The following is a 27,477-nucleotide window of genomic DNA, read 5'->3' as shown; positions in this document are numbered from 1 at the left end:
ACGAGACCCTTGAGGACTTCTAATTCATCCATTTATTTTCATCCTGACTCATCACATATTTTCATTCTATCTTTATAAACTCTTACATATTATTATTTATCATACATCAGTCATGGTTTTAACCTCCTCAAAATACTGTAATTGTCTTATAGAGCTTAGATTTTCTTGTATATTAATAATTTTCTCTGCTCATTTCTTCTTCCCTATGGGTACCTTCCAAGGGAGATTATTCCCTTACACCTGAAGCACAGTCTTTAGAATTTCCTTTTGTGATGGTGTGTTGGTTGCAAAATCTTTCAGTTTTTGTTTGCTTATGTGCTTATTTCTCCCTCATTCTTGAAAGACACTTTTTTCTCATAAAGAATTCCTGGATAACAGTTATTTCTTTTGGCACATTGAAGATGGCATTTCTCTGCCCTCTAAGTGCTATTGTCGCTGTTGAAAAGTCAGCAGTCTAGTCCTTCTTTGAGGAAACCTGCATTTCCATTTCCCCACATTTCAGCTTAGAATTTTTTTTCTTTTTGTCTTTGATATTCTTAGAGAAAATCTTAGAGAAAATATTGTTTCTCTATGTCATACCTAATTGTAGGTTTCTTTTTACTTATCTCGTTTGGGATTTACAAGCTTTTGAATATGTGGATTGCTGTCTTTCAACAGGTTTGGGACATTACCAGCCCTTGTTTCTTCCAACGTTGCCTTCAATCCTATTTTTTCTCTCATCTCATTCTGAGGAATTGACAAATTGGGCTTCACCAAGTTTAAAATAGTTGCTCATGAAAGAACACCACTAATAAAATGAACAATCAGGCCACATACTGAGAGAAAATATTTGCAAAACGTGTACCTGACAAAGGGTTGGTAGCCAGCCTATATAAAAATAACCTATAGGGCTTCCCTGGTGGCGCAGTTGTTGAGAGTCCTCCTGCCGATGCAGGGGACACGGGTTCATGCCCCGGTCCGGGAAGATCCCATCTGCTGTGGAGCGGCTGGGCCCGTGAGCCATGGCCGCTGAGCCTGCACGTCCGGAGCCTGTGCTCCGCAATGGGAGAGGCCACAACAGTGAGAGGCCCGCGTACAGCAAAAAAAAAAAAAAAAAAACTATAAAATTCAATAACAGACAAAAATGCAATAAAATGGGCAAAATATTTTGAACAGACACTTCACAAAAGAATATATAAATGGCCAATAAAATAAGCATACAATCATACTCAATGTAATCAATGGCTGTTGTCAAAAACAAAAAAACAGAACAAAATAACAAGTATTGGCAAGAGTATGGAGAAACTGGAACGCTTGTGCGTTGCTGGTGAGAATGTAAAATGGTATAGCCGCTATGGAAAAATGTTATAGCAATTCCTAAAAAATAGAATTACCATATGATGTGGCAATTCTACTTCTGAGTATATACCCCAAAGAAATACAAGCAGGGACTCAAAGAGGTATTTGCACACCCATGTTCATAGCAGGATTATCCCAATAGGCAAAAGGTGGAAGCAGCCCAAGTGTCCATTAATGGAGGAATAGATAAAATGTGGTGTATATGTACAATGGAATATTATTCACTCTTAAAGGGAAGGAGATTCTGACCCATGCTACAACATGGATGAGTCTGAAGACGTTATATTAAGTGAAATAAGCCAGTCACAAAGGGACAAATACTGTATGATTCCACATATATGAGGTACTCAGAGGAGTCAGATTCATAGTGAAAAAGTAGAAGGGTGATTGTCAGGAGCTGGGGGGAGGCGGGAATGGGGAGTTAGCTTTTAATGGGGACTGAATTTCAGTTTGGGGGGATGAAAAGTTTCTGTGGATGGATGGTGGTGATGGTTGCACAACAATGTAAATATACATAATGCAATAGAACTGTAGACTTACAGATGTTTAAAATGCTAAATTTAATGTTATGGTTTTTTTTTTACCGCAATCGAAAAAAAAGACAAGCACATGAAAAAGTGCCCAAAGTTTTTAGTCATCCGATAGATGCAAAATAAAAGAACAATCTTATACTATTATATACCCACTATTATGGCTAAAATTAAAAAGATTCACACCAAATATTGGCAAGTATGTGGAGCAACTGGAACTTTCATACTCTGAGTGGGAATGTCAAACGGTGCAACCACTTCGGAAAACATTTGGAAGTCTCCTATAAAACTAAACATACACCTGCTCTAACGCCTGATAATTTTAATCCTAGGAATTTACCCACTAAGATTAAAGACATAGTCACAAAAGAACTTATACAAGAATTGTGATAGCAGCTTTATTGATAATAGTAAAAACTGGAAACAGGTCAGGTGTCCATCAACAGAAAAATGGATAAACAAACTGTGTACAGCTGTATAATGGAATACAATTCAGCAATAAAGAGGAACAGACTGCAAAGGCACATACAACATAATGGATCTCAAAAATACCGAGTGAAAAAAATTTACACATATATACAGTAAGATTCCATTTATATGATATTCTAGAACAGGCAAAACTAGTCTATGGTATAGAAAAAAATAAGAACAATGGTTGTCTCTGGGAGTGGGATGGATATTGAGAAGTGGCATGAGGGGACTTTTTGGAATTATGGAAATGTCTGTATCTTGATAAAGGATTGGGTTACAAAGGTCAGATTCAGTGACTGTACAATTAAGATTTGTGCATTTCATTTTGTGTACATTTTAATCAAAAGAAAAAATTGCAGGCAAAAAAATAAGATGTCAGAACTTCTGATACCCTCTACATTAAAAAAAGTTTTTTTAAAATTTTTAAATGGAAAAAATTTTTTTTTGTATTTTTCATTTTAGGGGGTTTATCTGAATTGCATTGTGGGTAATTTCTTCCAATTGATCTTCCAATTTACTAATTCTCCCTTTAAATTACTTAATCTATTGTTAAACCCTTTTGCTCAGTTTTAAATTTCTGGTATTGAATTTTTAACTTTTAGAAAATTTTAGAAATTATTTTATTTTAAAATTAACTAGATCATATTTTTATAGCTTTCTGCTTCCTATGGATATGCGTTAGCTTGTCTCTTCTTTAAAAGAGCAAGCATAGGTTTTTAATAATTTGAATCTAATAATCCTAGTGGATGAAGTCTTGGAGTTTCTTTCTATTACCTATTGTCCCGGTTCATACTCACACTACCTTTTTCCATGTGTACTTGACAGTGTCGCGTTCACTGTCTTTGAAGAATTATTTCTGGGACACTTGGAAACCCAGAATAAAGGTGACTCTCTCAGGAAAGGACTTGTATTTGCTTCTGCCAGGGATCTCCTGGGATACCACTAATCTGAAATGATGGTAAACTAAATCCACCGCCTGAAGTCTCCTGGTCCCCCCAGATGAGGTGGGCTGCGAATGCATGTGAGAACTCAGCCTGAGTTTACAATTTCCCAGGAATCTGCACCCCACGCCACTACCACACACTTGGTACCAGGGCCACTCGCCTGTCTGATCCGCAAGTGTCGGTGTGGGGCAGGGCTTACCCCTGGCTCACTCCTTCACGCCTCCCCGTGGTGTAAACCCGTGTCCCAGCTTCACGAGGGAGGCATCAAGCTTTGCAAAGCTGTTAAACCCCAAGAGCAAGGTAAGTGAGATAAACAAACACTCTCAGGGCAAGAGCTGTTTCTAGAATCACTGTCCTGCTGGTGATTCCTTACTATCTTGTCAACTCTTCGGTCTTGTAAGATGTTCAAAATACTTGATGTGGCTTTTTAGTTGTTTTCCACAGGAATGTTGTTCCAAGAACTCAGCCTGTCATATTCCCTAAAAATAGAACTCAACACCTTTCACGGTGCAGGCCTGGCTTTAGCCACCCTTGAAACACAGCTCAAATCTCACACATGGGCTTAAGGAATTTTGCCCCAAATTCTGTTGCCTTATTTTAAATCTGTTATATTTTCCCTGGGCCTAAAAATACACTGGGTCTGAAAATTCCCCAGGATAACAGGGCACCAGCTGGGAGACAGAGCTGCCTGGAGCCCTTCAGCCCAATGTTAATGTGCCCTGTGTCAGCAGGGACCCATTGGACCAGGGAAAAAATGAAGGGCAAAAGGACAAAGCAACTCGGTCAAAGTGATAAATTACCACGATGCTTTCTGCATGGGGGGTGATAGGTGATTTTTTCTGCCTTTTTTATACTTCATTATTCTTTTCAACTTTATTATTTTCAAGATATAAGTGTTATGTTAGTATTAAAAATACTTAAGCGAAAAATGAAAAAATAAATAAACAGAGAAGAAAAGGCCCCTCTAGGCCCTCAGCCCTGAATGGTACTTCCAGCAGCAGAGATGAGTTTGGGCAGATCCATTTGCAGCCACGCGGGTGGCGGGAGGTGGGGCCATGGAGGCGGGGGTCGGAGAACGGCTGTGTCAAGCGTGACCCCAAGGTGGCCCCCGCTGAAAGGACTAAACTGCTCCTGTCATTTCTCCCGTCTGAGCTCCACAGGCATCCTGAGTGAGCTGGGCAGATGGCACTGGGGAGAGCATCTCTGGGTTCCAGCCCTGGCTCCGCGGAGGACGTTGGTTTCCATCGGTAACAGGAGGGGGAAGCTCTGCTCTAGGTGGTCCCCGTTCCTCTGACAGTCTGTGATCACACCCCCCCCACTTCTCTTGCTCAGGACCCCTGGGAGAGGAAGGGGGGGCTGTTGTGAAGCCCCTCAGGATGCAGGACAAGGGGATGAGCAAAGGGGAGACTCCAGTGCTATAAAGAGTTTCTCCACTTCCAGGTTCCCTTTGAAGTTCTGAGAAGGCTCTGTTTACCCTTTACCCTTCCTAAGCCAGAGTGCCCACAGTTCTGCCTCCCCTCCCCCTCCCGCCCAGTCCATTCACGCATTTACCGAGTGTCTCTGCTATTGCAGGCACAAGAGGCACTACATGGAATAACTACACTGCACTTGAACTTCTCCAGTAAATGCTTAAAAAGGATGCCTACTATGCTTACCCTCTGTCTTTGGAAGGTTCTCTGGAATCTAGGTTTTCCTCTGAGTTTCATCTCCGGCCTCTAGCGCTGGTGCAGGGCAGGCGGTGGAGAACCAGGCTCCAGGAGGTCTGCGTGCTGGGATCACCAGGGACGCCCAGAGCCTCCCTTGGGAGACGCTGTGTAGTGATTTCTTCCTACGCTGTCCTGGCGGTGGAGGCCAGGAATTTGAAAGCTGGGGATCTCAGCACCTCTGAAATTACAGGGCATCTCTCACTGACATGAGAGCGAGCGCAGTGGTCCAGCCTGGACAGGGTGGAGCCCTCACAAACAGCCCTTCCTCGAGCCTCTGCTCCCCTGCGCACTTCCCTTGCTGCACCGCAGTCCCAGCCCTGCACCAGGTGGTCATATTTTGTCCAAAGGGCAATCCAGGCAATTTGAAGCAAACAGATTTGTTCCCAGCCACACGAGAACACAGGGTTGTGGTTCACAGCCAGGGAGATGTCCTTTTTCTCCACCGTCTTCCTGGTTATCCAAGGTGCAGGTGTGGGGCCAACCTTCCCTCAGCTGGAGAAGCCAAGACATCCAACATCTAGTCTTGATTATTCTTTTTTTTTAAAAAAATATTTATTTATTTATTTGGTTGCACCAGGTCTTAGTTGCGGCTCGTGGGCTCCTTAATCACGGCATGCGAACTCAGTTGAGGCATGCATGTGGGATCTAGTTCCCTGACCAGGGATCGAACCTAGGCCCCCTGCGTTGGGAGTGTGTAGGTTTTTTTTTTGGCTGCGTTGGGTCTTCGTTGCTGCACGCGGGCTTTTCTCTAGTTGCAGCGAGCGGGGGCTACTCTTCGTTGGGGTGCGCCGGCTTCTCGTTGAGGTAGCTTCTCTTGTTGCGGAGCACGGGCTCTAGAGCGCAGGCTTCAGTAGTTGTGGCTCGCGGGCTCCAGAGCACTGGCTCAGTAGTTGTGGCGCACAGGCTTAGTTGCTCCGTGGCATGTGGGATCTTCTTGGACCAGGGATCAAGCCCGTGCCTCCTGCGCTGGCAGGTGGCTTCTTAACCACTGCACCACAAGGGAAGTCCCTAGTCTTGATCATCCTTTAGCTCATTTTCCAAAAGCACCCAGAACTCTGTCACTCCACTCTTGCCCTGCTCGTTGACACACCTGCAGCTATAAGTTTGCTGATTTACTCAACAAACTTTTACTGGGCACCTACTATGTGCAGGCACCGTGCTGGGAGACAAGGAGGCCAGCCGAAGAGTCCAGGTCTCAGCCTCAGGGAGCCCTCAGTGCAGAGTGGGAAACAGAATTCATCAAACAACAATGCAAGCCTGTCCATTTAGCATGGGCTGCAAGAGAGCCGTGCGGTGTGACAGTATAGAAGAAGCCAAGGGGGCTGGGCTCCTGAGCCAGGGCAGTAGAGGTACTTTGAGGGTGAGTAGGCAGCAGCAGGTGAAGTGGGGAGGCTGGAGGTTCATGGCCTGTGGAAAGGTGGGTGTGACGGGGTGGGGATGGGGGAGGGTGGTGGGCAGAGAGGATGCAGGGGGAGGCAGACCCAGCCTGAAGACCCTCCACCGCTGACTGTATATTTTTTCTTTATTCTAAGAGCGGTGGAAAGCCATGGAACTGTTCTAAGCAGAGAGAGAGAGAGGGAAGCTGCCCTGCTGGGGCAGGCGGGGGTTCCAGGACGCCTCTCGGGTCTCTGACTCACCTGCGGATGCTCACTGAAATGGGCACCCGGAGCTTGGGACTGCGGCTGGTGTGGCAACCAGGCAGATCGGTGGTCCCAGGCAGGAGGGCGGCAGGGCAGTCCTGGCCCTGAGGGGGTGCACCCTGGGCTCTGAGGCGGTAGTGTGACATGGGCTGCAGCCTCTCACTTCCTCTCATTCCATTCCCACCTTGGAGCTGGCCGGGTACTGGAATGTTCTCTATAGAAAATCCAGAAAGACCACAGGAGAATGAAGGTTTGTGCTATTTCCCTCCCATCTGAGGGGAAGGGCTGGGGAGGGGGAGGGGAGGCAAGGAAGGGAGGGGGAGGGGAGGGGAAGGGAGGATAGGGGAGGGAGGGTAGGGGAGGGAAGAGGGGGAGGGCTGGGGAGAGGAGGAGAGGGAGGGGAGGAGCCGCAGCTGTCTGCCGGCCTTCCGTCACACGGGGAGTCGGGTGCCGGCCCCCACCGCCTACCTCTATTTTTACATCAGCGCCGCAGGCAGCTGGCTGGTTGAATCGGCCTCCCAGTGGCGGAGGGACTCTGGCGGCGGGCGAGGGTCGGGGAAGCACGTAGTCGTCTCAGCAGGAATTATGAAGCGAACCGTCTCTCTTGCGAGGAGATCTTCGCTTTTCCCCTGAGCTGCTGTGCCCTGGGCGCGACAGCTGCCAGGCGGTCAGGGCTCTGGGGACTGAGCCGGGAGTCAGCAGGACAACAGCCTGGGTTGGGTAGCGAGCGCAAGGCGTGGGTGGCTGCGGGGCGGCTGGAAGCTGTGCTAATAGGCACTGAAACGCGCCATCCCGCGGCGCGATGGGCCCAGCGACACGCGATCGGGCGGGTGACAGACGCTCAGAACCCGGGGCCGGAGCCTGGGCGGGGCAGTCAGATGCCGGAGGAGCCGCCTTCTTCCCGGCGGCGCCGCGTCCGGCAAACCCTCGGCGTCTCTGAGCCTAATTCCCACCTGTGCGAGGGGGTAGCGAGCCCAGCCCTGCGGGGCTGGAGGATCTCAGGCGCTCGGGACTGGTGTCCGCAGTGCCGAGAGAGGGGCTACTTCTTCCTCTCGCTGTGTCTGGAGGGGAGCTCGGCATACACCCCCTCCCTTGGTCTGTGACGGGTGCAGGAGCCTTCCTGAGGTCACCGGCAGGGCTCAGGTGCTCTGCCACGCGCCTTCGGGCCCCTCTGGGTCTCAGCCCGCATGTAAAACAAGATCACCTCCAAGAGAACATCGCTCCTCTGAGCTGCGGCTGTACCTTCAACCACCTGGTGGTTTGGGGCGTGGAATCAGAGGCTGATGTTGGGTCCCGGCTCCTGAATTCACCTTGTTTGCACCACAGGGTGAATGTTGACTGTGTCCATCCTGGGGATTTAGATTCCCAGAAGAGGGAGTCAGGGTTGACCCTTGCTGGAAGGAAGGGGATGGGCTGGGAGCAGCACACCCTTCTTGCCTGCTGTGAGGGGTGGCTGCTGCCCTCCCCCCACACAGTGGATCCCCCAGCTCCCGGGCCTGGTGGAGGAGAGCCATGAGTCTCTCTGGTCTGTCCTCTGACATTCCGAGCGAGAGCCTGGTGGCCCAGGGCCCAGGCCTGCCTGTGCTCTCAGGCTGGGGCGGGCCAGGCTGAGCCTGACCCCATGCAGCTCAGAGCCCCGAGGGTCACGCCCCGACCACTGGCACAGCCTCTCCTTCTGGGGACTCCGGAGCAGGCAGCTGTCTTCCCCTTCACACACTCCACCTGACCCTAGAAGGAAGCAGAGGGACATGGACAAGTGGCCAGTGTGGTTTTCCCCTTTCTCCCTGGGTGAGTAAGCTCAGCTTTACTCTCAAAGTCAAGAGCAGCCGTGGTGGGCCCCGAGGGGGAGGCAAGGGTGTCCAGACCCCGTGAGGGACGCACACGGGGCGGCCCAGGCCGATGCACAGGCGTCCTCTCCGCCCTGCTCCGCATCCCCCCTTCCCCACGTCTCTGAGCACCAGGCGCCCAGCTCCCCTCACACTGTGTGCCCGTCTTCCTGTCGGGTATCTGGAATGCTTGGCCTGTCTGTGGACCTGGGCAGTGGGCAAGGCGTGGCCCCAGGGGAAAGGCAGCGGGCCTTGAGCTGCTGGGACCCTCTCCCAGGGCTTCAAGTGTCAGGTCTGGGTCTCGTTAATCTCAGATGCTCCTTGAGGGCGGTGCCCAAGCTCCCCAATAAAGTGGCCACCAAAGCCACGTCGTTCCTCCCACGGGGGCTAGCTTGGTGGGGCCGCTGGTCCAGCAGCGAGTCTCTGCCTGTTGTGACCTAGGGTCAGGGGTCTCCCCACCGTGCCCTGTGCCAAGGAGCAGCTGGCCCCAGAGGAAGCTAGAAGTTTTCCCATTTTGCAGATTGGAAAGACAAGGCTGAGAGGTGATTCTAAAGTCCCAGGCTGCTGTTGCGTCAGGAAGCTGGACGTTTCTCCGGCGCCCCGGGATGCCCGGGGCAATGACATGGGGGGGATGGTGGGCGAGCCCTTGGCAGCCCTGGAAACACAGAGTCAGTCTCCTTCCTGGGGAAAGACCAAGGGGGCACGACCCTCCCCCATCCCCTCGGTCAGAATCCGCCTTGAGGACAAAGCCCGCCACCACCCTTCTCAGGTGTTTTATTTTTCTCTCTTCTAAGTGGCCTCCCCTCGCGCTATGCACCTGGCTTGCCATCTCACAGGTTCATTATCGTCCAGACTGAGCTCCCAGCGCTGGGTCTGGACTGCAGCCTGGGGACAGGAAGAAGGGAGTGGGGGGAGAGCAGCCTTCCTGGGCTGGTCTCACAGTGACAGCTGAGCCGCATGCCTGCCATTCCCCCCAGCGCGCTCATTCTCTGGATATAGGGGCTGCTGGCACAGCCAGGGCCCTGGCTCCGGGGCTGGACACGCTGCTGCTTTAGGGCAAGGCCAGCGGCCGGGCTGGGGCGTCAGCTTTCCCCCTGTCCTTGCATGGTCAGGGCCCACAGCCTGCATTCTGATTTGTGTGTATTATTAGGTCCCAGGACTCCTGCAGCCCTGGGAGAGCCTCAGAGGGTGGGCCCCAAGCCAGTCTGTGAAGGGAACTTGCTCCTGAACTTGAACTGTGTTTGGGGGTCCTCTGGCCTGCTTAAGATGGCAGGCCCGCCAGCTCCTGCTGGTAAAATGGAAGGTGCCTCAGTGCCTCTCCTTGTTGTCCCTCCAACTGCCCTTGAGCCCACGGTGCTCGGCAGTCCCCTCCTGCTCCTTCCCTCACCCCGACCCGGGGCTCCTTTCTGTTGTATAGCCTAGGTCATGGCTGACGGAGCTTCGCTGCTTTCTTCCCTGGTGACATGGGGGAGCGTTTACTAGGGCGGTTAAGGCCACGATTCTACAAGGAGGGTTAATTCTGGGAATTGGGACCACGCTGCCCTGGAGGTGAGGGGGCGTCCCCGTCCAGGGCACAGAGCCCCCCGACCCCCAGGCAGGAGGAATGCCCAGACACTATTTGACGATGACTGTGAACGGGGAGAGGCTGTGCAACTTTGCCACCGAGGGGACAGGAGTGACAGGCCCCTCACTCTCTGCCTTTGGCGCCTGCCCTCCACCTTGGGGGCTCAGAGCCAAGGCCAGGCCTAGTGAGCAGGTCTGGTTTGATTGGACTATTATTATTATGAATTAATCTTTTTTACAGGTAAAGAACTTCATTAACCTTTGTTTCAAACGTTATTCCCAGGCCTTTTCAGCTTACTGAGCTGCAGAGAATGAATTGTTTAAGCAAAGGCTGAAAAGAGATGCAGTGTCCGGGGGGCTTGGGCTTAAAATTCTCAGAGGTCTGATTTTATCACATCCACGAACAAAATGTTTAAAAGCGGCCATAACAGACTGGCAGCTCCTAGTAACGTCTTCAAGTTTTCTCTTCTTCAGACGTTGACTCCATTCAGTTTGCCTGGTTCTTAGAAGCCTCATGAGAACTCTCAGCGGGCTCTGGACCCTCACCATCACTCCTGACCCTGGTTGGAGCGCACAGGTGAGGGGCTGATGCCGGGAGGCCGGGCCTGCGGCAGGAGCTGCAGGAGAAGCCAGGCCAAGTGGAGGGCACCACACCCTGACCCCTTGCCCGGCCCCTCGGCCAGACCCCCTTCCCAGTGGGCGCCTCAGCGTAAGGGCTGCAGCCTTTCTTCCCAGGGAGCTCCTCCAAGGCGGGCAGCCTGGCAGGCCGATCTCACCTGTGCTCCCACAGCCCTGGGTGCCCCACCTCCTGGGGACGGAGGTCCTACCTCGCACTGGGGACCCTCCTCTGCAGAGGTGGGCACAGCCCCCAGGGCATCTGAGCTCTCCCCACTCGCTCCCTGGGACAGTCCCTCATGACTCAGGGCCTCGGGGCCTTATCTTCCGCATCTGTAAACAAGGGGCGTCGCGGTCACCGCCAGGGGCTCTCTCTGCCCCAGCCCTGAAGTCCTGCCCGCGCTGCCATTCCAAGAGCAGGACGTGGTGGGCTCCTGAAGGCCCTCTTGGCTGTGGCAGTGCTGGCGGACCCTCCACCCTCGGGGAGGAGCTCTGGCCCCCCGGCTTGCAGCGCCCAGGCCGTGGACCTTCTTGTGTCCTCTGCCCTCTGCCTGCCGGCTGCGGCCACGACGGTCACCACTGGGGTCACCACTGTGTCAGAGGGAGAAGTTGATATTTCTGCTGCCCTGAGAACAGTGTCCTGAATGGGGTAAGCGCAATATATGTGTTTGTTGAATGCATTAAGGATGTATTATTTAAGACCTCAATTAGAGATTTTTCAGAAATAAACTTTTATTTTGGAAAGTCTTTAGGTTTGCAGAAAAGTGCCATGGGAGCATGTAGACTCCCACACATCACACCCCCAGTTGCCCCACTGGTAGCCCTTCTGTTAACTGGGAGAGTTGCCACTCTTGGGAACCAGCCTTGGTGCGGTGCTATGGCTTACACTCCGGGCTTTCTCTGGGTTTCTCCTGTTCTCCCGTTGGTGCCCTGTTTCTGCTGCAGGACCCCACGGATGCCACGTTGCACTGGGCTATCATGTTCGCCTCCTCTGGTCTGTGAGAGTTTCTCAGTCTTATCTTGGTTTTCGTGACTTTGACAGTTCTGAGGAGTTCCGGTCCGGTATTTGGTAGAAGGTCCGTCAATTTGGGTTTCCCTGGTGTTTTTCTCATGATCAGACTGGGATTCTGGGTTTTTGGAAAGGATACTAAGAGGCCAAGTGCCCGTCTCCTCATATCACATGAGGGGACCCGCATGACACCCCTGCTGACGTGAGGGCATGTGGCTGAGGGGGTGCCGGGCAGGTTTCTCCAGTCTGAGTGACTATTTCACTTTCCCTACAGTATTCTTTGGAGCCCAGGCTTAGAGCTTAAAGGAGGGGGATTAAGCCCCACCCCTGGAGGAGGGAGTCTCTCCGTACACTGTTTGGAATCCCCTGTAAGGTGGAGCTGCCACTTCTCAGCCATTTATTTACTTCTTCAATCATAATTTTCATCAGTCTGGGTTTATAAATATAGTTGTTTTATACTTTGGGTTATAATCCAGGTCTATATTATTTATTTTGTTGCTCGTATCCTTCTGAATTTGGCAGTAGAAGCTCTTACGGGTTGCGTAAGATAGTAGAAAACATATATTGGTCTCTGCCCCCGGTTCCTGACACAGGGCTCCTGAAACCCTTGTGATTTCCTGGGCGATAGGAGGGTCTTCTGTTCTAATGAGGTGACTCTGCGTGGTTTCTGAGTGAGGGCTGGTCACCAGCAAGACCCAGCAGGATGAGAAGCTTGGAATTTCCAGATCCACCTCCCATTGTTTTGGGAAGGAGAAGGACTGAAAGCGGAGTTAATGATGGATCCCGTGAGCCTCCCTAAATCCCAGTAGGCTGGGTCTTTAGAGCCCAAGGGGAGGGGCCCACAAGGTGCTGCCTTGGCCACAGGGTCCTGAGAAACGGGGTCTTCACTCCTGCAGGAGGAGCCCAGCCAGGCCCCTGCCCAGCACAAGCCTGCCCGTCTGAAGGTGGCTGAGCTCTGCCTTCACCTTTGGGGACGTCGGCAGTGACCGGCCGCCAGCGACACTACCGGTTTGTCGCCAGCCCCCTCCTCTGTGTGGGCACAAAAAGTTCCCGCAGCTTGGGCCTGAGGTCTCGCTCTTTAAGTCCGGGCAGAGGGCACATCTGAGGGACACGTGGGGCTCAGAGATCTCGGAAGCTTCCAAATTAAAGGGAAAGGAATCTTGGCTGGAAGCACCAAGCATCTTAAGAGACGTGACTGTAGCAAAACAGAGAAGTGTCGTAACTCCGCCTTCTGCCTCAGACCCCGTGCAGGGGGAGCCCTGCGGAGGGCTCGCCAGGCCTGGGGCCTCATCAGTGCTGATCGCACAGGGAACTGTGTGCTCTCTGGGGAGAGAAGCAGGATTTAAGTCTGAGGCACGTAAGGCAAGGTAACAGGCATTTATTGGGCACCCACCGTGTACCGAGCACTCTCCTGGCCACTGGGAGAGACAGCAGGGAAGAGGACACGTCTCTCCTGCCCGAAGAGCATCTCTCCTGTCTCCTGAAGAAAGTAAGATGCACAGGAAACGACCCTGTTAATAGGGATGCTGGCCGGTGACACCTCTGTGATTCTGCGAGTTACGACCGGGCTTCCCGCAGACCAAGTCCAAGGCTGCTCTCTCTGCAAGCTCTCAGGGCACCTTCAAAGAAGCATAGCCAGGCACGGAGGGGAGGGCACATGCCCCAAAGCACTGCCCTGCCCGTGTCAGACAGGCATTCCCTCCAGTAAGAACCTGAGCACCACCCTGTGCCCTTCTGCTCCTGCCTCACATAGGAGCAGGCCAGGCAGACTGGACCTCTTGCCAGTTCCCCTGGAAGCAGAAAAGGCTACAGTGGTGTGGTACAGAGGATAGATAGCCCCCAGAGATGTCCATGTGCTAACTAACCCCCAGAACCTGTGACCCTGGTACCTTATATGTCCAAAGAGATCACAGATGTGACTAAGATAAGGACCTAGAGACGGGAAGCTTATCCTGGATTATGTGGCTGGGCCCAGTGGAATCACAGGAGTCCTTAGAGGAGGGAGGCAGAGATTCAGAGTCAGGGAAGGAGAAGTGATGGGGCCAGTGATGCAGTTGCAGAAAGGGACCAGGAGACAAGGAATCCAGGCAGCCTCCAAGGAAACGCACTCTCCCCAGGGCCTCCAGAAGGAAGGCAGCCCTGCGGACACCCATCTCAGACATCTGGCTCCAGAAATGTCAAACAGTAAGTCTGTACTTTAAACCACTAGGTTTGGGTTATTTGTTACAGCAGTGGTAGGAAACTAATACAGCTAACTGTCTTATGAAAAATGGCCCTTTCTAGGGCTAACTTCCCTCTTGACCTGGACCACAGGTTGTACAGAAGCGATGGAGACCATGTTGCAAAGGGGGGTGATTTCTTTGGGGTCTGTATTAGGTACTTGACATTGACGTTTATGTTGGGCTCCCACCACCTCCACATCAAAAGCACAATTATTATATGCATCCACCTTACTCGGGTGGCAGCAGACTTGCCTTCCGTTCTCTGAAGTTCTTGCTGACTTCTCTTTGGACGGCAGCAATTAGGTGCCTTTGCTATTTCGAGCCTCTTCATTTCCTGGATATCAGCATGACCACAATACCCCACAGACAGACCCTCTGCCACCCGAGGATTTATTTTCGCACGTTGCTTTTCCCTTCTACGTGACAAAGTGTCTCAAGGGAAAGGCAGCTTCGTGGAGCCGGGCACACAGAACGGTGGGCGACATTTCTGTGCACACGTGTCTGTGAGGACGTGGGTGCCATGTTCTCTAAACCTCTCCAGAAATAGACGAACTAAAACTTCCACGAGATTGAGGAAGGCTTAAAGCAACAACCCCACTCTAGTCTCTGTGCCTTGTAGCTGAACCCTCCATAAATGGAGGTCCCCGGTCACGTCACAGATGTGCCACATGGAAACCAGCAAAGCTCGCGTCCCGCGCCCTGCCATTCACGACGGCGCTCAGAAAGTAGCACCTGCACGTCATACAGCATCTTAAACCTACTCTCATTTTACAATTGAGAGCTGCTTCTTTGCCTCCGAGACTTGAAATATGGCAAGTCTGGGCTGTCTAGGTGCTGCGCTCCTTGCCTAGTGTGGTGGTGAGGCAGGTATTTGTCGATGCATCACGCGCCTCACCCTGGAGCCTATAACTCCACGCGGATTAGCTTGCGTCGTGTATACTTCTTGATTGATGGACGCTCAAGTGATTTTCAACAGCAGTGCCAAGACTACTGGATATCCACATGCAAGAGAATGAAGTTGGACCCCTACCTTACACCAACACAAACTTAACTCAAAGTCAATCATAGATCTAAATGCAAAAGTCAAAATTATAAAAATCTTAGAAGAAACATGGCAATCGATCTTTGTGTCCTTGGAATAGGTGATAGTTTCTTAGATATGATCCCAAAGGCACAAGTCACAAAAGAAATAGGTAAATTAGACTTCATCAAAATTAAAGACGTTTTTCCAAGTTCTGTGTCTTCTTTCTTTAAAAATTGAGATATAATTGACATATAACCTTATGTTCACTTCAGGTGTACAACATACTGTTTTGATACTGTATATATTACAGAATGATCACCACAAAAGTCTAGTGAACATCCATCACCACACACATTTATAATTTTTATAATCAAGTAAGTGATTTCTGTGACTGGAAGAAAATGAGGACTCAAAGTAGGTAGGTGCCAACTGCAAGCTGCCGGGGGGAAAAAAAGAAGAAATGAATAAAAAAGTGAAAGGAAGGGGAGGGGAGATGTGTGGGGACAGCAGACCCTGGGGAGCATCAATTTTTCCTTTAGAAATTTGATGGGGAAGAAAAGGCCTTGGTTGTTGACTTCATTTGCTTTTCTTTGTTCACTAGTGAACTGAAGTTTGTTTTTTGTGAAGCGTGTGTGGCATATGCTCACTGGGCAAACTTGGCCTTTTGTGACGGGCCTGTTGCATCCTCTGTGGAAAAGCACATCCGATTTTCCGATTAGTTTGTAAGGACTCTACACTCCAGCTTCTGGGCAGGTTTACAAGTTGTGAGCATATTTTGCGGCTCCTCAATTTGAGAAGCTGTGGTGGATTTGCAGGTATTTACACATTCTCAGCGTGTGTCACACATCTATGGCTGGAGTCTGGTTTTGAATTTCATGCGCGAGAAAAACTCATGTCACTGGGGATGATAAATTTCCTTCCCTCTAGAGTCTGGTAGAGCGGGGCTGAGAGTGCTTTGTGGGCCCGGAGAGGTCTGTGACACCCTTGCTCGTGGGTGAGGGAAGAGGAATGGCAGACAATCATGGTGTGACAGGGAGAATAATGATGCGGACTTTAGATAGTGGGACAGAAGCCTCCTGACTTGCAGTGAGATCTTGGCAAGAGCTGGAATTTCTGCTGGAGAGGGTGTGGAGAAAAGGGAACCCTCCTACACTGTTGCCAGGAATGTAAATTTGTGCAGCCACTGTGAAAAACAATATGGAGCTTCCTTAAAAAACTAAACATAGAGTTACCATATGATCCAGCAATCCCACTCATGGGCATATATCCGGAGAAAACTATAATTCAAAAAGATATATGCACCCCAATGTACATTGCAGCACTATTTACAATAGCCAGGGCATGGAAGCAACCTAGATGTCCATCGACAGATGAATGGATACAGAAGATGTGGTACATATATACAATGGAATATTACTCAGCCATAAAAAAGAATGAAATAATGCCATTTGCAGGAACATGGATGGACCTAGAGATTGTCATATTGAGTGAAGTAAGTCAGACAGAGAGGCACAAATATCGTGTAGGATATCACTTATATGTGGAATCTAAAAAAAGTGGTACAAATGAACTTATTTACAAAACAGAGTCACAGATGTAGAAAACAATCTTGTGATTAGCAAGAGGGAAAGGGGGGAAGGGATAAATTGGGAGATTGGGGTTGACACATACACACTACTATATATAAAATTGATAACTAATAAGGACCTACTGTACAGCACAGGGAACTCAATATTCTGTAATGACTATATGGGAAAAGAATCTAAAAAAGAGTGGATATGTGTGTATGTATAACTGATTCACTTTGCTGTACAGCAGAGGCTAACACAACATTGTAAATCAACCATACTCCAGTAAAAATTAATTAAAAAAAAGCAGAAAACCAAAAATCTGAGCTTAGAAGTCAAAGCCAAGGATACTCGGCCTCTCCTGATGCAACAAACGGCAGCCTCTTTAATGATGGAAGAGTCACAGGATAGAGAGGAGGTACGGAGAATAATGACATTTCAAAATATTCTGCCTCATCAACATCAACAGATGTAATGATTCACGTGTCTCAGAGCATATTCAGGGAATAAGCAAAAAGAGGAAAGAAACAGAATTAAGCAACCTTGGCCCTACTTTGTCTCCTAACTTCTTCAATGTGACATGACACTCATCATGTTTGTTTAGGCCACTTTTCCTCACGGTGCTAGGAACTTCTTGATCACTCTTAAGAGTGATACTGATTTTGATTACATCTTTGAAGATTACAACTTTGATTACACCTTTGTAATTTTGATTACAACTGATGATACCGTAATAAGGAGAAAAGCGGATCAAAACGTAAACAAATGATGCATCGTGTGGAAACCGGCAATTGATCAGCCCTGTTACCACTGTGTGTGCAGCGCATTCCCCACAGTCAGGGAGAAGAAACACTTTGTACCTTCATACAAAATAAAAATGCTACGGCCACTCTATCTAGTTTTGGTCTCACCAAAGAACAAAATCTCGAGCATTTCCTGTAAGCCTGGACTCTCAGCAGGGACCACGTCATCCTGGATCTGGGGTTAATGTCTGAGACAGTAACACAACATCAGGGCGTGAGGAGCTGATCCTCTCCCACCATGAACAGACAGATGTAAACATGCAATCTTGTGGGGTTTTATAACATGAGATACTTGTTGGATTTTTTATTGGATGAGCTGGTCTTACTGAAGTCTGGCTCCCTTGCCCTTTTTGCAAATAAAAAAATTTTTTTCATCCTGAAATACTTCTTGCCTCTGAACCTTCCCTTGACAGACTCAATGAATTTGATCTCACAGTTTTGAAAAGCCATACATGTGGCTCTTTGTAGAGCCATGTGGAACATCTAAGGGGCCCCAGAGCCCCAGTGCCCGCTTTCCCATGGCTCCATCCCAGGGCTGGCACCCTCCTTCACGGTGAAACTGGCATCAAGGCTCAAGGGACAGCAACGGCCTCACTGGAAGCCTGGAAACTCCACGGGGCTGCCTCTCTCAGCCCACTGTGTAATCCATGCAACTGACAGCGCTCAGCTTCATCTCCTTGAGAAAGTGTTAGCCCTGGGGCTGCAGGTGGGCAAGATGTTGCTGGAGGAGTTTGGTGACCTTTGAACCCAGTCCCCATCACCTAGGGCCATTTGTAGGCATCCATGTATTTGGCAAGAAACATGGAGATGCATATGGCCTGATCCCTGGACCAGCCACAACGCGTCTGAAACCACCTCTGCCCTGCAAATCCAGGGCTGTGCTCGCCCCAACTGTGTGTCTGCTTTCCATCGGGGCTCCTGGACCCGGGAGGCTGCCCTCACTAGAGGAAGCTCTGCAGGCGGCATGTCAGCTCTGACGGAGGGAGGGCCGCCCCATCAGTGTGTCTCTAGCTCAATGTCAAAGCTCCAGGGTTCTAAGGGTCCCCACGGTCCTGTGGCAGCTGCCTGTGTCACGCCTGCGTTACACGGTAACTGAAGCCTTCTTACCATAGCAGGGGGTCGCTAGCAGAGCACCTGTCCCGTCCCTGCTGTTCGGCCTCAGTGAGAGGAGCTGAGCGCTGACATCCCCCGCGTGGACCTTTCCGTGGGGAGAAGGAGAACGGCTGCGCGCAGACCTGGCGGAAGTGCTGCGCGCGCCGCGCAGGCGCAGAACGGGTGCTGAGACTGGCGGGTGCTTTCTGGCAGCCGTCTGTCCACACCCTTCTGTCCTCCTGGGGACTGGCCCTCGATGCTGCCCTGCACTGTCAATCACATTGTGGTGCACCCCCCACCCCAGCCCGCCAAATCGGAACCGGGCACCTGACCCGGGATCAGCTGGAAGCAGCATTAGGTCCTGGATGAGTCCGTGATCCAAATGGTCCAGTCGTCGCCCAGATTGGTCTGTGGAGTGCAGAGACGGGGGCTGCTTCTGCGGGGCCGGGGCGTGCCACATGGGGGGGGGGGTGCTGTGCGGCCAGGACCCCGCCCGGGGAGGGAGCTGGGAGACAGAGAGACAGATGGAGGCGCTCGGATCGGGTCTGAGGACCCAGTCATGCCCGCATCCATTCCCATTGCTTGAATAATGGGAATTTACTTCCTTCCCACCTTTGTTTGGCTTCAGCTAGTTTGATTTGGGCTTCTGTCATTTTCAACTAAAACAGTCCCAGCTGTCCCTTGTACCCAGGCAACTACCTAGTGGTTAAAGGCACAGATGCCCGGGTTCTGATGCTGGTTCCACCTCTCCAAGTGCAGGACTCTGACGCCCCAGCCTGTTTCCTCAGGTGCGAGGTGGCCCCGGTCACTGTTAAAGAGCCTGTTGGTCATGCCCAGGTGATAACGGGTAAGAAAGCTTCCAACACCTGCCAATCATTATGACTGGGTCCTTTCAAGACCTCCAACTGGTAGGTGCTCCAAAGAAGAGCTTTCCTTTGGAAAGAATGTTCTTAGTTTTGAGGCAGTTTTAAGTGTAACTGGATTAACCCGAAGACCTCTACTTGCTTATTATAGGGAAATGTATCCAGAGGAAAGGAACACATTCCCATTTCTCCAGAGAGCTCTTCAAGAAAGGAAATCCTCCTTTACCCCAAACATTCTGCTAAATTCCAAGGCAGAGGTGTTTTAATTAAGTGTGTAATAAATACCTATCGTGGCCAGGACAGTAGTAGGTCATGTTCCTCTTTCAGCTGCAGGGCCTCTTTTAAGAGCTGCAGGGCATTGTTTTGTAGAGTTCTGATTGCTTTTTGTGAAATCGCTGTAGGCTTTCATTCACATAGTGATTTGTATGCAAATCCTTGCAGGAGGCTGAAATGCTGTTTGTTTTTTTATTGGTTTTTTTTGTTTGGTTTTGTACACCTTCTTGTTCCAGAAAAGGTTTATGATAATTTATACAAGATTATAAAAGATAAAATAAAAACAAATAAGTGAAGAAATTGGACCATGGAGGGTGGAAAGCTAAGACAAATCTAGGAGTAAGATTTATAGGCAGGTATAAATAACCATAAATTTAATTCTGAGCTTAGCAGCAGTTTACACAGAGAGGGAAATACAAGCAGGTATATGTTTGTGTTAATCATGCCTTTTTTTTTTAAACATCCTTATTGGAGTATAATTGCTTTACGATGTAATCATGCCTTTTTATTTTGATGCTTTGACATCTTGGGGTCTTGATGACCTTATGAAGACCTGCCCCCCCTCCCCTACAAGGGCTGGCTAATTCCTGGAGATAGTACACAACTGGCCTTCAAGCATCTTCCAAATGCAAACCAACCAATGCCACACCCCAGCTACCTCCTCTATGGGTCTCTCACTCTGGGCCACATCCCCCTGCCCTAATCACCCAGGGCCAGGTAGCAGACACCTAGGGACAGCTCCTATGCCCCAAAGCCCACTGAGATTATTCAAACTCAATTACTCAAAATCAAGTTAGCCAATATTGCACCTGCTTCCCCTGCCGCTTCTTGCCCTGCTTGCAGAAACCACAATAAAGGCTGCTGGCTGAATTTTCCCCACTCCCTCTGCCTTCTGGCTGACCCTGGTACTTCCCTGTACGGTCGTGCCTCTTATTTCTAGGGACTTGTGGATATACAAAAATTTTTCCTTCGTGACAGATATTTCCATGTCTGCATGTCTTACCGTACCTGAGTAAAACGAGTCCCTGACACATTCTACGGTAGTGCTTCATGACATCCAAGGAGGAAGCCAGTTGCTCAGAAGCACAATTATTCATAAAAGTGAGGCCAGAGGTAATTATCTCCCGCGAGTCCTCTTAAAGAGGACGTTGTGCCATGGTGTAAACGAAGCCTCAATGGCAAATGCACAACAGAAGGCCTTGGTGTCAGTTAGGACACTTTCAGCAGCAAGTGATAGAAAACTGACTGAAAGAGGAATAGACACCAAAAGTTCAGAGGTAGGGCGGTTCCACAGAACTTACAGCTCCAGGAGAGCTTGGTTTCTTTGTGATTCTTTGGGTTTTTTGTTTTTTGTTTTTTTTTTTGCTTCCCCACTGAACACTTTCTGAGACACAGTAGATCTGTTTATCTTAATGTAGTAAGAAAAAAAAAAAAAAAAATATATATATATATATATATATTTTTTTTTTGCGGTACGCGGGCCTCTCACTGTTGTGGCCTCTCCCGTTGCGGAGCACAGGCTCCGGACACGCAGGCTCAGCGGCCATGGCTCACGGGCCCAGCCGCTCCACAGCATGTGGGATCTTCCCGGACCGGGGCACGAACCCGCGTCCCCTGCATCGGCAGGCGGACTCTCAACCACTGCGCCACCAGGGAAGCCCGTAAGAAAATATTTTGACATATTAACTGATCATTTTTACTTTTGGTATTCCTGTCTACCCCGTGGCCTTTCTTTTTAATATTAGAGGCTAAGTCCAGAGATAAAAAAATGGAGTCAAAATCTTAGCCTTGACTCTAAATAAAATAGGCGTGTGAAAACCATAGCAGAGGTAATGTCTTGAAAACTAAGGATTTCAACGGACAAGACCCTGGCCTTTGGGGGAGGATCAAAAAGATCAGAGTGAAGAGCTGAGTGCATGATGTTTACCTGGAAATGACAACTGGAAGAACACCTACCAGCCCATTCTCTCCACCACAGAGCGAGGGGAGGAAGGCCCTTCCTGGGCTACAGGGAGGAGAGCTTCTCCAAATTTCAGAGGGTAGGGTAGTAGGGAAGGCTACTGATGCTGAGGGTCTCCGAGAAGGAACTCTGTGTCAGGCGCATCCAGGCTGAATGAGCCATGATAATGACCCTTTGATAAGTTGGGAGGACCCCCGAGCACTGGGGTCTGTGCCCTAAGAAATGGCCAGCATGGACCAGGGCTCAGAGCATCATCTAAGCAGGGTCTGTGCGTGGCCAAGGCTATGGTTCTCAGGGTAGATCAGGGAAAGGTCCTGAGACTCCAGGAGGTCCCAGAGGTGCTGAGAGAGCTGGGGGAGCCTCGTGGTCCTGGTGAGGGGGTGTAGCTACTTACAGAGCTGGGGATCTGGCATCCAGGACCATAGCAAGGCTGCGGGGGGGTGCAGAGGCGTGGGAATAAGGACCCAGAGGGGCCAGGTGGGCAGAGCTGGACTGAGGCCAGCACCTTCTTCTCCTCACAGCTGCAGCACTTACCTGGGTCCCCCAGAGCCTTGACCCATCCCTAGGGCAGAGCGGGGGAGAAACATCTGAACTTAAATCCTGAAATGGCTCCATAGTCATTAATAGAGTTTGTCTGGAAATACCAAGATTATTTTTGCTCTTGGGAGAAAATAGGGGCTCAAGACAAAAGTAAACATGATCATGGAAAAATACTGTTTCGTTTTCTCATGGTTGAGCTCACAGATCCTAGCGAAGCTCGGTGTAAGGTATTTTGGTGTTTAGTAAAATAGTTGTTTCATTCCAACTAATACCCAATTATTGGTTATTAGCTGTAGGCAGGACTCAAGTGGGTCTTAAATTTTCTCTTTTATCCTTACAGGAAAATAATTTGCCTATATTTCCTCATTTTTATTAATTTTCTATAGTGAACATTATTGCTGTGGCATTTATTTATTCCGTAAACTACTAGGGACTTCTAGGCACCAAAGGCATCATGCATCAGTTTGGCATGAGAGACAAAATACCAGTGACTTGAATGAGATAGAAAAGTATTTCTCTTTCTTATAAAATCCTGGGAATAGACAGTCCAGGACTGGAGTTGTGGCTCCACAACTCCACAAGGTCCTCATGCACTCAGAACTCTTCCCTTGCCGTGTATGGTCTCATTTCACATAGTCACTTCCTGGTCTAACATGGCTGCCCAGGTCCAGTCATCACACCCATATTCTGGCTAGTGGGAAGGAGGAAAACAAAGGACATGCCTAGCTGTCTTCTATGGAAAGCTCCTGGAGGCTGCCATGTGATACTGCTATTTACATGTCCTTGGGCGAATCTTGGTCAAAATGCATTGCTTTAAGAGTGACACAGCAAAGTAATTTTTATTCTGAGTGGCATGTACTCAAAAAAGTGGCAGTTCTATAAAGATGTAAGACAGGGGAATGATTTAAGGGAATAACTAACAATCTCTAACAAGCACTAACAAAATCTCTTGGCATGTTTCATTTATGTCAATTTAGTTCAACAAACACAGATGGAGCATTTATCACAAGCCAGAAACGGGCAAGACAGGTGCTGGCGGGGTCCTCCTCCCTTCAGGCTGCTCTCCCCCTGATGAGGCAACTGTCTTCTCATTCCCTTCTGATCTGATTTGGCTTTGCAGAGACAGATTTCTTTCAACAATATTTTCCGCTAGCAATGTTGCCTAATGCTGAACTTTGAGGGTAAAGAATTGTTTTACTTACCTGCCACTTTGATTCTTTATGAGGAATCACCTAGCCTACAATTACCTCTAGGCTTTGAGTGTGAATCATCAATTGATACTAAATCTCTTAGACCCAGAATCACAGAATTTTAAAGCTAGAATGGTCTCAGAGAATACGGAGCCCACCCCACTCATACACCCGGGAAGGGATGCAGAGGCTGGCCAGCGCCAGAGGGTGCTCGGGGTTTGTGGTCCTCTCCAGGCCCTCTGCCTAGCCCTCCACAGGGGGAGGGCAGCATCTCGCTAGACCAGCGCGCAGTACAGTCCCAGGCCTCTGTCACATGTCAGCAGGCAGTGCAGAGGGAGGCTGTAATTGATGCTCCATCCTGCTCTTTCATCCCCAGGTGGCTTGTCCCAATTCTGCAGATACACGGTTCTGAGCCCTGCTGGAGGCAAAGCTTGCTCCCTGTCGCCTCTCTCCACCCTCCTCCCCTCTCCTCATCTGAGCCTTCCAGCCACCCACGCCACCGTCCACCCCCTCAGCACTTGTCCATCTGTCTTTCTACCCATCCCTGGGTGCAGGGGGAGGGGGCAGAACTTCCCCGCACCCGGCCCCGGCAGCATGTCCTGAGTAGGTGGGTTGCGTGTAATTTGTTGTCCTAATAGTAAAAAAAAATCTGGTGGTAAGTGATTGAGTGGGTGTATAAAGAGTTAAAATTACCAAGGTCATTCTTACTTGGGCTGAAGTTACAGCCAGGAGGGCTGGGGATTAATTAGCCTGGTCCTGGCACACCTGGAAGCTGAATCAGCATCTCCCCCAGCCCCGCCCTGGTCACACAGCCTCCCGCCTTCGATCGATCATGTCCCCCGCCTGGCCGGCCGGCGCTCCCTGCTGCCCCTTCCCCGCGGTTTCCGTCCTCGGAGCGGAGCGCATCCTCTCCTCGGCCCCTCGCGGGCACCACCTGCGCTTCGCTCGAGCTTTCCGGGCACGCGCGGGAGCCAGGGTGGCCAGCGTTCTCCCCTCCTGTGCGTGAGTAACCCAGAGGTGCAGACAGGGCAGCGGGACAGGTCGGGATAGAAAAAGACTATGGGAGCATGTCACTCCAACGGATGCAAGATGAGTCCCCTTCCAGTCCCACCCTCGGCGAACTGGTCGTCAGATGTCTCCGTGATCCGGATTCATCTGACTCAAGGTCCCAACTGCTTGCCACAGGGCAGGGGTCGCTCAAAGCTGTCAACACTCTGCTTTTGAGCCTTCCTTTAAAGCACTGGGGCGGGGGTGTGCGATGGGGCATAGACGCTGATAAGTGTTGCGGGAAGGGTGTGTCTATTCTCCACAAGGAGGTTGAGAAAGCGTTGCCTGAGACGCAGAAACTCCTTTTTTCCACATGCTTTGTTGTTCTCTGTGTGTGTGTCTCGTGCATTTCAGAATTCCCCGCAGAGAATCGAACCAGAATGGAAAAAACAAATATTCCGGGCTGAAAAAGAAAGATGCTTCCCGGAAGTTATGATGGCATCGCATCGCGTGGGAGCGCCTTCCTTCTGTGGCCGAGAAAACGGAGGGCTATTAATGGATACAGATTGTGGGTGGCCTATTTCCTTGCAAGTCATCCTAAGTGGAAGGCCTAACTGTGCTCCGTCAAGCTCTTTTCCTCGAATTCATTTGCAAAAAATCGCTTCCAGAGTTTCCCTGCAGAGGAAGAATACACCATATTATTTTAGAGAAGGCCAAACACCGCGCGAGAATTCCTGGTCCTGTAGCCTTGTCTCCCACACCCTCGTGCATCCCTGACTGCAGGCTTGCATCTACTTGGTACTCACTGTCGCTGGCAGGCTGGGGCGGGGGAGGGCGGCCCCCGTTACCAGGCTCTACCACTCTTTTATTTATTTATTTATTTTTTGGTACGCGGGCCTCTCACTGTTGTGGCCTCTCCCGTTGCGGAGCACAGCCTCCGGACGCGCAGGCCCAGCGGCCATGGCCCACGGGCCCAGCCACTCCGCAGCATGTGGGATCTTCCCGGACAAGGGCACGAACCCGTGTCCCCTGCATCGACAGGCGGACTCTCAACCACTGCGCCACCAGGGAAGTCCTCTACCACTCTTTAAGAGCACAGATGGAGGAGGGGTGAAGTGTGTTCCTAGGCCCTTCTCCTCAACGCAAAGGTCCTGGTCTAGTGCATTTTGGATGTGACCTCGAGAGACACCTCTGTCCACAAAAATGGCCCCAGGTAGCAGTAGTCAGAGTCCGGGAAGGCCCTAGGGCCAGGGGTCCATTTGGCTACCTTGGAATCTGTCCTTAAGGCCACAGAACAGCCTCAGCTGGGGTCCCCCTGGAGCCTGTACTCGCACTTTTTCTTCTTCTAGTCCCGATTCCCTATCAGGAACCTAGTGTTTAAGGTGGGGGGACAGACGTGGTGAGGCAGAATTAGACTTGGGCAGTGAATCTTCTCTGTAGTCTGAGAAATAAGTGAAGATCTATCTCGGGTCATCTCATCCGAGCTTTAGACTTAACAAGACAGGCTATCCAATGCCACGGGTGGAGGAGATGTTATTCATTGAAAGTTCTCTTAGGGCAAGTTCTCTTAGGTATTTATTTGGAAGCATGTGTCCACAGAATGAAATCCCAAGGGTATAAAGAAACCGCAGAAGGGGATTCCCAAACTGATACAAGACCAGAGGTACTTGCTTTGCTTGGTGGCGGAATGGGGATGGCCAGGGAGAGACAGAGGGAAAGGGGCCAGTGAAAAAAATGAGCCCTCTGCAATCTTCAGAAAATACACTTGACTGATGAACTCACCAAACGTTCAGAGGCTGGGGCGGGGAGGGTAATGGGGTCACAGACATTGGGGGCTTCTATTCTGATGGGCCCCAAGATTGATAGTTGGGTTGGGGATGGGTCTCAGCCAAACAAACTTAGACCTTAGGGTGGAAGGGGATGCCAGTGGACGTGTGTGTTCCATCACAAATAAACGAGTGAGTTTGGAATGAAAAGCAAAATCTACCTGCACTTTCCTTTTTACGCCACTTGAGAATGTCACCCATTTCCAAGTGGCAGCCTTTGGTCTTTGAGTGTGTTTGTACTTGACAATGAGTGTCCAGCGTCCCTGCTCACCCATGTGGATCACGTGACACATGCATCCCTGTCTGCCTCCTTGACTGAGAGTTCACACCCAGGGAGCGACATTGTGCCTGCAAATACCTCCAGCTTTTCCCGTGGTGACTTGGGTTTCCCTTTGAATCTTGCAGGACCCCCTTTCTGCCTTTTCCTCAATTCTCCCTCCCCCACAGTTGGGTCAGTATTGCCCGGGGGGTCCTATTAAAATGCAGGTTCGAATTCAGTAGGTCTGGGTGGTCTGAGATTGTATTTTTAACACACTCCAGGTGAGGCAGGATGCTGGTTTGTGGACCACAGTTTCAGTGCTGACCCTCTAGATCCCAGAGGAATTTCTCAGCCCAGTGTGGTCCTCAAGCTGTCGGCATCAGAGTCCCAGGGAGGTGGGGTGGGGGGGAGGGACTGGGCTCCAAACAGAATCCAGGGAGGACACCTGGCACCCACAGGAAAGTCCCAGATGACGCCTGTGCGGGAAGACGTTGGTGAGCAGCTGCTCCAGGAGAAGAAAGACTCACAGCCTGGCCCCCCGAGCCCCCCAGCCCCTCGCCGGGCAGAGCCAAGGTCACAGTGACCCATGGGCTTGTGCTGCTGCTACCTGCGCAGTCTCCTCCACCTGGGCCCCCAGGTTTTGGCCTCCCGAGTCCTGGAAATAGGAGATCGTCTTCGTGGGATGGCTCCAATAAGTAGCACTTCAGATCCTGGCATAAAGAAGCCCTCCTCGAGGGGATACCACATAAAAGAAAAATCACCCAGGAAAGCACTGGAGGGGGCAGGGTGGGGAAGGACCCTCCCCCGACTTTGTTCCATGGAGCAGCCCTCAGCACAGGGGAATCCCCTGAGCCATCACTGAGGTCGTGAGGATGGTGAGCCCGGCAGAGCTGGTCAGCAGGACCCTGGCTGCCAACCCAGGATGCCGCCTCGGGGCGGCACCGGCACCCTCCATGGTGGACGCAGAACCTCCCAGGAGATGCGCCTTCCCGCGGGGCAGAGACAGGCACTTAGCCCGGTAGACCCTGCCCTGCCCCAGCCGCCAGCAGAGCACGCACTGGATCCCACGCCTGAAAAACGCAGGTGACAAACCGTGTACAAATCTGATCACGTGAGTAGATGGTGTGGTCCCCTTGGCACTCATACCTGGTGGCTGCTGAAACGCTAGAAAGAGTGTAATTAGAGCGTAATTACCCCATGCTTGCTTCTTACATTCATTTCCTTGGTC

The 27,477-nt window shown here is 50.5% G+C and overlaps 1 long non-coding RNA gene across 1 annotated transcript; it reads left to right on the top strand.

Annotated features, from left to right (window-relative positions):
- Positions 1 to 8,224: 8,224 nt before the first annotated feature.
- Positions 8,225 to 26,027, top strand: LOC309834949. The gene is made up of 3 exons (XR_014297912.1): positions 8,225 to 8,417; positions 10,493 to 10,595; positions 24,579 to 26,027. It is a non-coding gene; the product is annotated as an uncharacterized lncRNA (long non-coding RNA).
- Positions 26,028 to 27,477: the final 1,450 nt, after the last annotated feature.

Source organism: Grampus griseus, assembly GCF_964374135.1.
Source record: "Grampus griseus genome assembly, chromosome: 16".
Taxonomy (NCBI): domain Eukaryota; kingdom Metazoa; phylum Chordata; class Mammalia; order Artiodactyla; family Delphinidae; genus Grampus; species Grampus griseus.
This window is presented reverse-complemented; position numbering and strand designations above follow the sequence as displayed.